Source organism: Engystomops pustulosus, chromosome 2 (genome assembly GCF_040894005.1).
Source record: "Engystomops pustulosus chromosome 2, aEngPut4.maternal, whole genome shotgun sequence".
Classification (NCBI taxonomy): Eukaryota; Metazoa; Chordata; class Amphibia; order Anura; family Leptodactylidae; genus Engystomops; species Engystomops pustulosus.
Genome location: NC_092412.1, coordinates 82960254 through 82972430, shown reverse-complemented (window position 1 = coordinate 82972430; position 12177 = coordinate 82960254). Strand labels below are relative to the sequence as shown.

Below are 12177 nucleotides of genomic sequence, written 5' to 3'. Positions count from 1 at the left end.
GCTGGCGCTCCGCTGCCAGGCGAGCTTTCGCCAATCCAAGCCCCTGTCTCTAGGCTACTCCCCAAACAGCACTTCTAAGAACCTTTTGTATAAGATCAAGTGTAGTAGCGTTCTTATAAGTTTAGGATATGCCGGGTGAGGGGAATGTAAACAGATGCGCAAGAAGCGCTGAAATAATATCCCTAAATGGTAAAAGTTTGCAAGTATATTTTGGGGATTACACAGCAGGGTGGCGACAAAGTTAACAACTTTGATGTGGAATGCCCTGTAATAGCTCTTGGGCGGTGTGCCTTTTATCGCCTAGGCTCAGCAGTTTCAGCACCGCCTGCTGTCGCTTAGCGACGGCACTGCTGCTGTGCCTAGAGCTACCGACTGATGGCGCCATGCCCACGGATGGTAATTCGGAGGAGGAGGTGGTGGAGGAGGGGTGGGAGGAGGTATAGTAGGCCTTTGAGACCTGGACCGAGGTAGGCCCCGCAATTCTCTGCGTCGGCAGTATATGACCAGCCCCAGGGTCAGACTCGGTCCCAGCCTGCACCAAGTTAAGTGTAGTAGCGTTCTTATAAGTTTGGGATATGGCGGGTGAGGGGAATGTAAACAGATGCGCAAGAAGCGCATGATGCGCATGGAGCTGGCGTTCCGCTGCCAGGCGAGCTTTCGCCAATCCAAGCCCCTGTCTCTAGGCTACTCCCCAAACAGCACTTCTAAGAACCTTTTGTATAAGATCAAGTGTAGTAGCGTTCTTATAAGTTTAGGATATGCCGGGTGAGGGGAATGTAAACAGATGCGCAAGAAGCGCTGAAATAATATCCCTAAATGGTAAAAGTTTGCAAGTATATTTTGGGGATTACACAGCAGGGTGGCGACAAAGTTAACAACTTTGATGTGGAATGCCCTGTAATAGCTCTTGGGCGGTGTGCCTTTTATCGCCTAGGCTCAGCAGTTTCAGCACCGCCTGCTGTCGCTTAGCGACGGCACTGCTGCTGTGCCTAGAGCTACCGACTGATGGCGCCATGCCCACGGATGGTAATTCGGAGGAGGAGGAGGTGGAGGAGGGGTGGGAGGAGGTATAGTAGGCCTTTGAGACCTGGACCGAGGTAGGCCCCGCAATTCTCTGCGTCGGCAGTATATGACCAGCCCCAGGGTCAGACTCGGTCCCAGCCTGCACCAAGTTAAGTGTAGTAGCGTTCTCATAAGTTTGGGATATGGCGGGTGAGGGGAATGTAAACAGATGCGCAAGAAGCGCATGATGCGCATGGAGCTGGCGTTCCGCTGCCAGGCGAGCTTTCGCCAATCCAAGCCCCTGTCTCTAGGCTACTCCCCAAACAGCACTTCTAAGAACCTTTTGTATAAGATCAAGTGTAGTAGCGTTCTTATAAGTTTAGGATATGCCGGGTGAGGGGAATGTAAACAGATGCGCAAGAAGCGCTGAAATAATATCCCTAAATGGTAAAAGTTTGCCAGTATATTTTGTGGATAACACAGCAGGGTGGCGACAAAGTTAACAACTTTGATGTGGAATCCATGAAAACAACCCAAATTTCTGCCTGACACACCTCGTTTGATAAAGGGACGATGTATGGAGGCAGCTATATGGACGACTTTTGGAGGTAGCAATGGAGACAACGTGTGGAGGCTGCTATGGAGACAATTTAATTTGGATAGTGCCTGTATGTGGCAGTCCCAAACATTTTTCAAACCAGAGGAGCAGGTAGGTGGCCCTCCAGTAAAATGGGATAGATTGAGTGCCTGTATGTGGCAGTCCCAAAAATGTTTCAAACCAGAGGAGCAGGTAGGTGGCCCTCCAGTAAAATGGAATAGATTGAGTGCCTGTATGTGGCAGTCCCAAAAATTGTTCAAACCAGAGGAGCAGGTAGGTGGCCCTGCAGTAAAATGGAATAGATTGAGTGCCTGTATGTGGCAGTCCCAAAAATTGTTCAAACCAGAGGAGCAGGTAGGTGGCCCTGCAGTAAAATGGAATAGATTGAGTGCCTGTATGTGGCAGTCCCAAAAATGTTTCAAACCAGAGGAGCAGGTAGGTGGCCCTCCAGTAAAATGGAATAGATTGAGTGCCTGTATGTGGCAGTCCCAAAAATTGTTCAAACCAGAGGAGCAGGTAGGTGGCCCTCCAGTAAAATGGAATAGATTGAGTGCCTGTATGTGGCAGTCCCAAAAATTGTTCAAACCAGAGGAGCAGGTAGGTGGCCCTGCAGTAAAATGGAATAGATTGAGTGCCTGTATGTGGCAGTCCCAAAAATTGTTCAAACCAGAGGAGCAGGTAGGTGGCCCTGCAGTAAAATGGAATAGATTGAGTGCCTGTATGTGGCAGTCCCAAAAATGTTTCAAACCAGAGGAGCAGGTAGGTGGCCCTGCAGTAAAATGGAATAGATTGAGTGCCTGTATGTGGCAGTCCCAAAAATTGTTCAAACCAGAGGAGCAGGTAGGTGGCCCTGCAGTAAAATGGAATAGATTGAGTGCCTGTATGTGGCAGTCCCAAAAATGTTTCAAACCAGAGGAGCAGGTAGGTGGCCCTCCAGTAAAATGGAATAGATTGAGTGCCTGTATGTGGCAGTCCCAAAAATTGTTCAAACCAGAGGAGCAGGTAGGTGGCCCTGCAGTAAAATGGAATAGATTGAGTGCCTGTATGTGGCACTCACAAAAATTGTTTCAAACAGAGGACCGGGTAGGTGGCCCTCCAGAAAAATTAAATGCATGAAGTACTATAGCAAGAGCCAGTGGGCCCTGTCAAAAAATAGCCAGTTTCCTCTGCTTTACTGTACAAAGAGGAGGAGAAGGAGGAAAATGAGGAGGAGGAGGAGGAGTGGATCAATTATTCAGGTTGAGCTTCCTTCACCTGGTGGAGATTGGAAATTCTGAGAAATCCAGCCTTTATTCATTTTAATAAGCGTCAGCCTGTCAGCGCTGTCAGTCGACAGGCGTGTACGCTTATCGGTGATGATGCCACCAGCTGCACTGAAAACCCGCTCGGACAAGATGCTAGCGGCAGGGCAGGCAAGAACCTCCAAGGCGTACAGCGCCAGTTCGTGCCACATGTCCAGCTTTGAAACCCAGTAGTTGTAGGGAGCTGTGTGATCATTTAGGACGATGGTATGGTCAGCTACGTACTCCCTCACCATCTTTCTGTAAAGATCAGCCCTACTCTGCCGAGACTGGGGACAGGTGACAGTGTCTTGCTGGGGTGACATAAAGCTGGCAAAAGCCTTGTAAAGCGTACCCTTGCCAGTGCTGGACAAGCTGCCTGCTCGCCTACTCTCCCTCGCTACTTGTCCCGCAGAACTACGCACTCTGCCGCTAGCGCTGTCAGAAGGGAAATACTGTTTCAGCTTGTGCACCAGGGCCTGCTGGTATTCATGCATTCTCACACTCCTTTCCTCTCCAGGGATGAGAGTGGGAAGATTTTGCTTGTACCGTGGGTCCAGGAGAGTGAACACCCAGTAATCGGTGCTGGAATAAATTCTTTGAACGCGAGGGTCACGGGATAGGCAGCCTAGCATGAAATCTGCCATATGCGCCAGAGTACCAACGCGTAAGAATTCACTCCCCTCACTGGCCTGACTGTCCATTTCCTCCTCCTCCAACTCCTCCAACTCCTCTTCTTCTGCCCATACACGCTGAACAGTGAAGGACTCAACAATGGTCCCCTCTTGTGTCTCGCCAACATTCTCCTCCTCTTCCTCCTCATCCTCCTCCACCTCCACCTCCTCCGATATGCGCTGAGAAACAGACCTCAGGGTGCTTTGGCTATCAACAAGGGAATATTCTTCCCCCGTCTCTTGTGACGAGCGCAAAGCTTCCGACTTCATGCTGACCAGAGAGTTTTTCAACAGGCCAAGCAGCGGGATGGTGAGGCTGATGATGGCGGCATCGCCACTGACCATCTGTGTTGACTCCTCAAAGTTACTCAGCACCTGACAGATATCAGACATCCACGTCCACTCCTCATTGTAGACTTGAGGAAGCTGACTGACCTGACTACCAGTTCTGGTGGAAGTTGACATCTGGCAGTCTACAATCGCTCTGCGCTGCTGGTAAACTCTGGATAACATGGTCAGTGTTGAATTCCACCTCGTGGGCACGTCGCACAACAGTCGGTGAGCGGGCAGTTGGAGGCGGCGCTGCGCTGCCCTGAGAGTGGCAGCATCTGGGCTGGACTTCCTGAAATGCGCACAGATGCGGCGCACCTTCGTGAGCAAATCAGACAGATTGGGGTATGTCTTGAGGAAACGCTGCACTATCAGATTTAACACATGGGCCAGGCATGGCACATGTGTCAGTCTGCCGAGTTGCAGAGCCGCCACCAGGTTACGGCCGTTGTCACACACAACCATTCCCGGCTTGAGGTTCAGCGGTGCCAGCCACAGATCAGTCTGCGCCGTGATGCCCTGTAATAGCTCTTGGGCGGTGTGCCTTTTGTCGCCTAGGCTCAGCAGTTTGAGCACCGCCTGCTGTCGCTTAGCGACGGCACTGCTGCTGTGCCTAGAGCTACCGACTGATGGCGCCGTGCCCACGGATGGTAGTTCGGAGGAGGAGGTGGAGGAGGGGTGGGAGGAGGAGGAGGCATAGTAGGCCTGAAACACCTGGACCGAGGTAGGCCCCGCAATCCTCGGCGTCGGCAGTATATGAGCAGCCCCAGGGTCAGACTCGGTCCCAGCCTCCACCAAGTTAACCCAATGTGCCGTCAGCGATATATAGTGGCCCTGCCCGGCAGCACTCGTCCACGTGTCCGTGGTCAGGTGGACCTTGTCAGAAACGGCGTTGGTCAGGGCACGGATGATGTTGTCTGACACGTGCTGGTGCAGGGCTGGGACGGCACATCGGGAAAAGTAGTGGCGGCTGGGGACCGAATACCGAGGGGCGGCCGCCGCCATGAGGTTGCGAAAGGCCTCGGTCTCTACTAGCCTATAGGGCAGCATCTCCAGGCTAAGCAATCTGGAGATGTGCACATTAAGGGCTTGGGCGTGCGGGTGGGTTGCACTATATTTGCGTTTCCGCTCCAGCGTCTGGGGTATGGAGAGCTGAACGCTGGTGGATGCTGTGGAGGATCGTGGAGGCGACGATGGGGTTTTTGTGGCAGGGTCCTGGGCAGGGGGCTGACTAGCAGCTGACACAGGGGAAGGAGCAGTGGTGTGCACGGCCGGAGGTGAACGGGCTTGTTGCCACTGAGTGGGGTGCTTAGCATTCATATGCCTGCGCATACTGGTGGTAGTTAAGCTAGTAGTGGTGGAACCCCTGCTGAGCCTGGTTTGGCAAATGTTGCACACCACAGTCCGTCGGTCATCCGGTGTTTCCTTAAAGAACCTCCACACTTCTGAAGATCTAGCCCTCGCCGCAAGAGCCCTCACCACGGGAGCTTCACTAGTTGACAGTGGCGCTGATGCACCAGCTCTGGCCCTGCCTCTCCGTCTGGCCCCACCACTGCCTCTTCCAACCTGTTCAGGTCGAGGACTCTCCTCCGTCTCAGAAGCACTGTGTTCACCCGGCCTCTCAACCCAGCTTGGGTCTGTCACCTCATCATCCTCCGATCCCTCAGTCTGCTCCCCCCTCGGACTTCCTGCCCTGACAACAACTTCCCCACTGTCTGACAACCGTGTCTCCTCATCGTCGGACACCTCTTTACACACTTCCACTACGTCAAGAAGGTCATCATCACCCACAGACTGTGACTGGTGGAAAACCTGGGCATCGGAAAATTGCTCAGCAGCAACCGGACAAGTGGTTTGTGACTGTGGGAAGGGTCCAGAAAACAGTTCCTCAGAGTATGCCGGTTCAAATGCCAAATTTTCCTGGGAGGGGGCAGACTGGGGGGGAGGAGGCTGAGGTGCAGGAGCTGGAGGAGTGGCGATTTCGGTGACATGGGTGGACTGCGTGGAAGACTGACTGGTGGTGGACAAATTGCTCGAAGCATTGTCAGCAATCCACGACATCACCTGTTCGCACTGTTCTGGCCTCAACAGTGCTCTACCACGAGTCCCAGTAACTTCAGACATGAACCTAGGGAGTGTAGCTCTGCGGCGTTCCCCTGCTCCCTCATCAGCAGGTGGTGTCTCACCCCGCCCAGGACCACGGCCTCTGACCCCTGCAGTAGTTGGACGCCCACGTCCCCGCCCTCGTCCTCTACCCCTAGCCCTCGGGTTAAACATTTTTAAAATGAGAGTTATAACTTTATTTTTTTTTTTACTTTTTTTTGTTTTTTTTTGTGTTTTTTTTTTTTTTTTTGTGTTTTTTGTTTTTTTTTGAGTTTTTAAAACCAAACAATGCTATCCTATTGCTATGGCTATTTTCTAGCCAAGTATCAAAGGAAGCACAGTACTATGCCAGATGAGATGACACTGAGTTATTGCCTAATAGAAATCCAACCCCTACTGAATTTTGCCACTTCGGCCTTTGCTATGGATATGTGCGCCACTAAGCGCAGAACACAGCGGTCGCAAGTCCCACTACAAATTGCTCAGAATTGGCAAGTACATGCACTGCAGAAACTACAGCCACCAGCAGATCAACCAGAAATCAAATATATAGAACGCTACTGTAGGCTTCAAGATCAAGAAGCTGTTTGTATTCTCCTATGGCTATTTTCTAGCCAAGTATCAAAGGAAGCACAGTACTATGCCGGATGAGATGACACTGAGTTATTGCCTAATAGAAATCCAACCCCTACTGAATTTTGCCACTTCGGCCTTTGCTATGGATATGTGCGCCACTAAGCGCAGAACACAGCGGTCGCAAGTCCCACTACAAATTGCTCAGAATTGGCAAGTACATGCACTGCAGAAACTACAGCCACCAGCAGATCAACCAGAAATCAAATATATAGAACGCTACTGTAGGCTTCAAGAAGCTGTTTGTATTCTCCTATGGCTATTTTCTAGCCAAGTATCAAAGGAAGCACAGTACTATGCCAGATGAGATGACACTGAGTTATTGCCTAATAGAAATCCAACCCCTACTTAATTTTGCCACTTCAGCCTTTGCTATGGATATGTGCGCCACTAAGCGCAGAACACAGCGGTCGCAAGTCTCACTACAAATTGCTCAGAATTGGCAAGTACATGCACTGCAGAAACTACAGCCACCAGCAGATCAACCAGAAATCAAATATATAGAACGCTACTGTAGGCTTCAAGAAGCTGTTTGTATTCTCCTATGGCTATTTTCTAGCCAAGTATCAAAGGAAGCACACTACTATGCCAGATGAGATGACACTGAGTTATTGCCTAATAGAAATCCAACCCCTACTGAATTTTCCCACTTCGGTCTTTGCTATGGATATGTGTGCCACTAAGAGCTAAACACAACGGTAGCAAGTCCCCCTGCTAATTCCTCACAAAATGGTAAAAGATGCAAATTAAAATAAAAAAAGTAGAACGTTATTGTAGCCCTAAGAAGGGCTGTTGGGTTCTTTGAGAATCACTCCTGCCTAACAGTAAGCTAATAGAACACCCTAACGCTTTCCCTGAGCAGCAGCAGCTCTCTCCCTAGCGGCATCCAGAGACAGAATGATCCGAGCAGCGCGGCCAGCGGCTAGTCTATCCCAGGGTCACCTGATCTGGCCAGCCAACCACTGCTATCGACGTGTAAGGGTACCACGTCATGCTGGGTGGAGTGCAGAGTCTCCTGGCTTGTGATTGGCTCTGTTTCTGGCCGCCAAAAAGCAAAACGGCGGGAGCTGCCATTTTCTCGAGCGGGCGAAGTATTCGTCCGAGTAACGAGCAGTTTCGAGTACCCTAATGCTCGACCGAGCATCAAGCTCGGACGAGCATGTTCGCTCATCTCTAATTATAAACTTAAAACCTATGAAAACTTTGGTGGTCAACCTATGAAAAATTGTGGTCAAAACTCACTAAACAGCCCTCTGGAGCAGGGGGTCTACAGGGGGTCCACAATGTTAAAGGGGAATTTCCATTCTAGAAAAATGGATCTTTGGAGAGCAGCAGGATTTCAGGTGGCCCCCTCCATAGATCCACTCAGAGGTCGCTTCTGTTCTCCATGTGATCATTGGAGAACCCTGCCACAAAATGCTTCTTGATCTACAATAAGAAACGCTTTTTAAAGGGAACATGTCACCGTGAAAATTCAGTGTCACTAGTAGGTGCCATGTTTTAGATAAAAATGAGGTGAGCAGCTCCCTGAAAATTTTGATTTGAAAGGGGAAGTGAAGCTGTTTTTGATTCAATTCTGTCTTCTAGTATTATGTTAATTTGACATTCTACAAGAGTTTTTTTAACCCTTTATTTGTTGACAGAAAGATTTTTTTTGGTGCACCAGGAAAGGATCTCCTTTCTTCTGACATTAAGGACAGCTCTCACACTGTTTCTCAGAAGCCTTGTACTTTACCACAGGCACAAAGTACTGGTATTTGGATGTACAATACAATAGGATACGATTGATTCCCTGGGGTGAAATTCTTTTGCACATAGCATCCTGGCAATTGTCACACACAGTTAGAGATAGGCTTAACGTTACAGTTACATGCATACACTATGAGAGGCACATTCTTACATTTTGAAATACAGCAAAATCCGGGTTAACATTACATTTACATAAGGGAAACCATTGCATTAAATAAACACACAGCAGTCAGACATGCATTGGGGTAACTACAGTAGGGGTGCCAGTGTGGCGCTAACAGTGATTGTGGAAACTGTGGTGTACTGCAGTTGGTTTGACAGAAAGACACTAACCGTAGCTCCAAGTACTGGCACTTAACCCCTTACTGACATGTGACGTAATACTACGTCACATGCCGGGTGCATGGAGAGGCCTCACGGGCTGAGCCTTCTCCATAGGTGGTAAGTCTTTGCTGCATACTGCAGCAAAGGCTTACCGGTAACACCCGCGATCGGTGCCAGCATCGATCTCAGGTGTTTTCCCACTGATCGCCGCCGACGTCATCGGGGAGCGGCGATCCATCGCCATGACAGCCTCGGGTCTTCTGAAGACCTTAGGCTGCTTCAGGTTAACCTATTCATTACAATGTGCTACCAGCACATTGTAATGAATGAGGAGTAGAATCCCCATACTGTCGTATGTCAGTATATGGTAGGATCGTACGGACAACCTAGGGTTAAAATACCCTAGGGAGTCTGAAAAATAGTAAAAATAAAAAAAAAGTTTAAAAAAAATTATAATAAAAAACCCTAAAAACTCGAATCACCCACCCTTTCCCTAGAACTGATAAACAGTAAAAATCATGAGATCCGAAAATGCCCGATCTATCAAAATATAATAACGTTTTTGCACTGCGTTTGACCCCGTAACGGAAAATTGCGCCCCAAAGTCAAACATTTTTTTGCTATTTTTAAAAAAATTTAAAATTATAAAAAAAAGTGATCAAAAGATCGTACAGTCCTAAAAAACATCATCAAAAACCACTAAAAAACGACAACTCTCAAAGCTCCATACACCAAAGTCTGACAAAGTTATTAGTGCCAGAAGATGGCAAAATCTAAAACATTTTTTTTGTACAGGAGGTTTTAATTTTTGTAAATGTATGAAAACATTATAAAACCTATAAAATCTGTAAAATCTAAGCCCACAAGAATACGGCACAAATGCATTTTTTTTACCAATTTCATTGCATTTGGAATTTTTTTCCCACTTCCCAGTACACAGCATGGAATATTAAATACCTCTATTTTGAAGTGTAATTTGTTATGCAGAAAATAAGCCATAACACAGCCCTGTACATGGAAAAATAAAAAAGTTATAGATTTTTGAAGGTGGGGAGTGAAAAATGAAAACGCTAAATGAAAAAGGGCTGCAGCGGGAAAGGGTTACGCTACAACTGGAGCCTTTGTACAGCTTTCCTCCTGACATGAGGTAAGGCACTGGTTATTATCACTTACATTTCAGGTGTTTTGATGAAGTCGTAATTGGTGTTCTTAGCTATATGTAATTCTATAGAGATATATGGAAATTTATTTCAATTCCATAAACCAGCATTGAATACCTGTAATAAAGAAGATACTATGAGGTTTTTTGGCGTGTGGCTCACCAGACTTGCTGCCTCAGATACCAAATGCCCTAAATCCAGATCTCATCTAAGAAATATTATATAAATTGTCAGAGAGTAGCTTCCTGTCTAAAAGAAGAAATGATTAAGGAGCACCTTAAACCACCCCAAACATCCTAAACTGAACATACCAGCATGTAGGCACTTGCATCCTGATTCAGGGTTATCACGACTGGGTTCTGTGTGCTGCACACCCGGCAGTTTTAAATCAAACTTGTTTTTATTGATTTTGTAACATGAACAATTACAAACATTCACATATAGTTACAGTCGTTATATGTACTTTATAAGGAAGCACGTGTACAATCAGCCAAGCATGGCCTGCATTTTCCATCAATCCTGACATACAATAAACCTAAGGACCTTTATCCAAAGCATGGATCTTTTAAATGAACCAGATGCTAAAGACTGATGTTGGCAGTGATATGAAGGCTGCTTTATGCATTGCCAGTGTAACGCTGTTATACTATTACTAATAGAACAAATACTTATAGTTTTCCTATATACTGTAGGATATGTTTCCTTTCTTTATAAAGGACTTTCTTTACATTGGATCTGGGAAAGGAATGGACGACACTTGGGTAGATTTGACTTTTTTATGTGCATATAGTTTTTGCTAATCTTTATACACGTCACTCCTACGGGGATAATGGCGCGAGAAGGGTACCACCCCTTTCAGCATAAATATGTATTAACTCAATTCTTGTGCAAATAGATCACAATTTCTTTGTTGGAACATCAGAAAGCAGTCGACATAAATTTAACGTTTTGGTCTGGCGACCTTCCTCAGGAACAGATTGCTGGAGGGTAAAAAGAGGAAAACAGTAGAGACTGGCCTATGGCCACGGTGTTTAGCGTCATATGGAACCGCAGTATGATGACCGCCATAGAAAACAAAAGCTTGCAGTATATTAATAGATTTTGTATAAAATATTATTTACTACTTAATTAAAAAGAATCTGTCCATTTTTTTTTGTTAAAATCAAGATTTTGCGATTAAATCTTGCATTTCTTTTATGATCTCATTTAGCTTCACTGTAAATGAGTGCCAGGCTTTGATCCGTCATATTCAGCTTAGCTTTGTGTTAATAAGAGGAGACATACTGGTCAGTAGAGGGAACTCTGCTGTTTTATATTTCAAGAAGGCTGAACAGAGACAGAAACAGTGTACATTATGTAAGAAGAATTACCACACATTGCTTAATATATTCATTATATCATCTTATTCGAATGGAAACAACCACTCAAAGACCATTGGTTTTGATTAAAACAAAAAAAACTTCATATAAAAGTGAGCAAATAATGAACATGTTCTTTCCTTGGAAATAACAGGACATCAATAAAATAGGAAGACTTTGTTCTGTTGGTAAAAAGTATTCATGTTATTTAGCTGTTCTTATTAAATATAATGACAATGCTGTAGAGAGATTATAAGTATTCGCCTTCAAAAAGGCTGACAATCTAATGAGAATCAGAATGGACAAGTTACTAACCACCACCAAGAAGTATATGTATGGATGCTACTGGGAGTACACAACGGAACAGTACATGAACCCTAATGTGTTTGCACTGCTGGTTCTTGTAATTCTATAGGGGTCTGCAGCTTATGTAAACCTAATATAACTCTACTACTACTTTCACAACCAGGTGGAACCAGAATTAATATCTCATGGACTCGTGTGGCAAGGGCAGTAGTTCTAGTCTTGGACAGAGGCCTCTTGGGTGGTGAAGATGCACCTCATATATTTTTATGTATAAGTCAATCTGAGTATAACCTGAGGCACCTAAGTTTAACACAAAAACTGGGAAACCTATTGACTCGGGTATAAGCCTAGGGTGGGAAATGCATTGGGCACAACCTCCATCCAATATATAGCTATTCAGCCCCTTGCCCCCTAGTATACAGCCAGCTCATGCCCTCTAGCATATAGCTAGCCAGCCCATCCATCCAGTATATAGCTAGCCCATGCCTCCAGTATACAGCCAGTCTTTCCATGCCACCAGTATATACACAGCCAGCCCATGCCCCCAGTATACAGGCAGTCAACGCCCCCAGTATATAGACTGCCCATGCCCCCTAGTATATAGTCAGTCATTCCATACCCCTAGTATATAGCCAGTCAGCACATGTCCCCCAGTATATT

General features: G+C 46.6%; 1 long non-coding RNA gene across 4 annotated transcripts in view; it reads right to left on the bottom strand.

Moving 5' to 3' along the window:
- The window catches only part of LOC140116550 (uncharacterized), a 179965-nt gene that overhangs the window by 27816 nt on the left and 139972 nt on the right, over positions 1–12177 (bottom strand). Inside the window, exon 5 of one of the 4 annotated variants that reach the window (XR_011852811.1) lies at positions 9867–9970. The exons of the other annotated variants lie outside the window; for them this stretch is intronic. This is a non-coding gene — a long non-coding RNA (uncharacterized lncRNA). The remainder of the gene's footprint in view (positions 1–9866; positions 9971–12177) is intronic. 4 annotated transcript variants of the gene reach the window in all.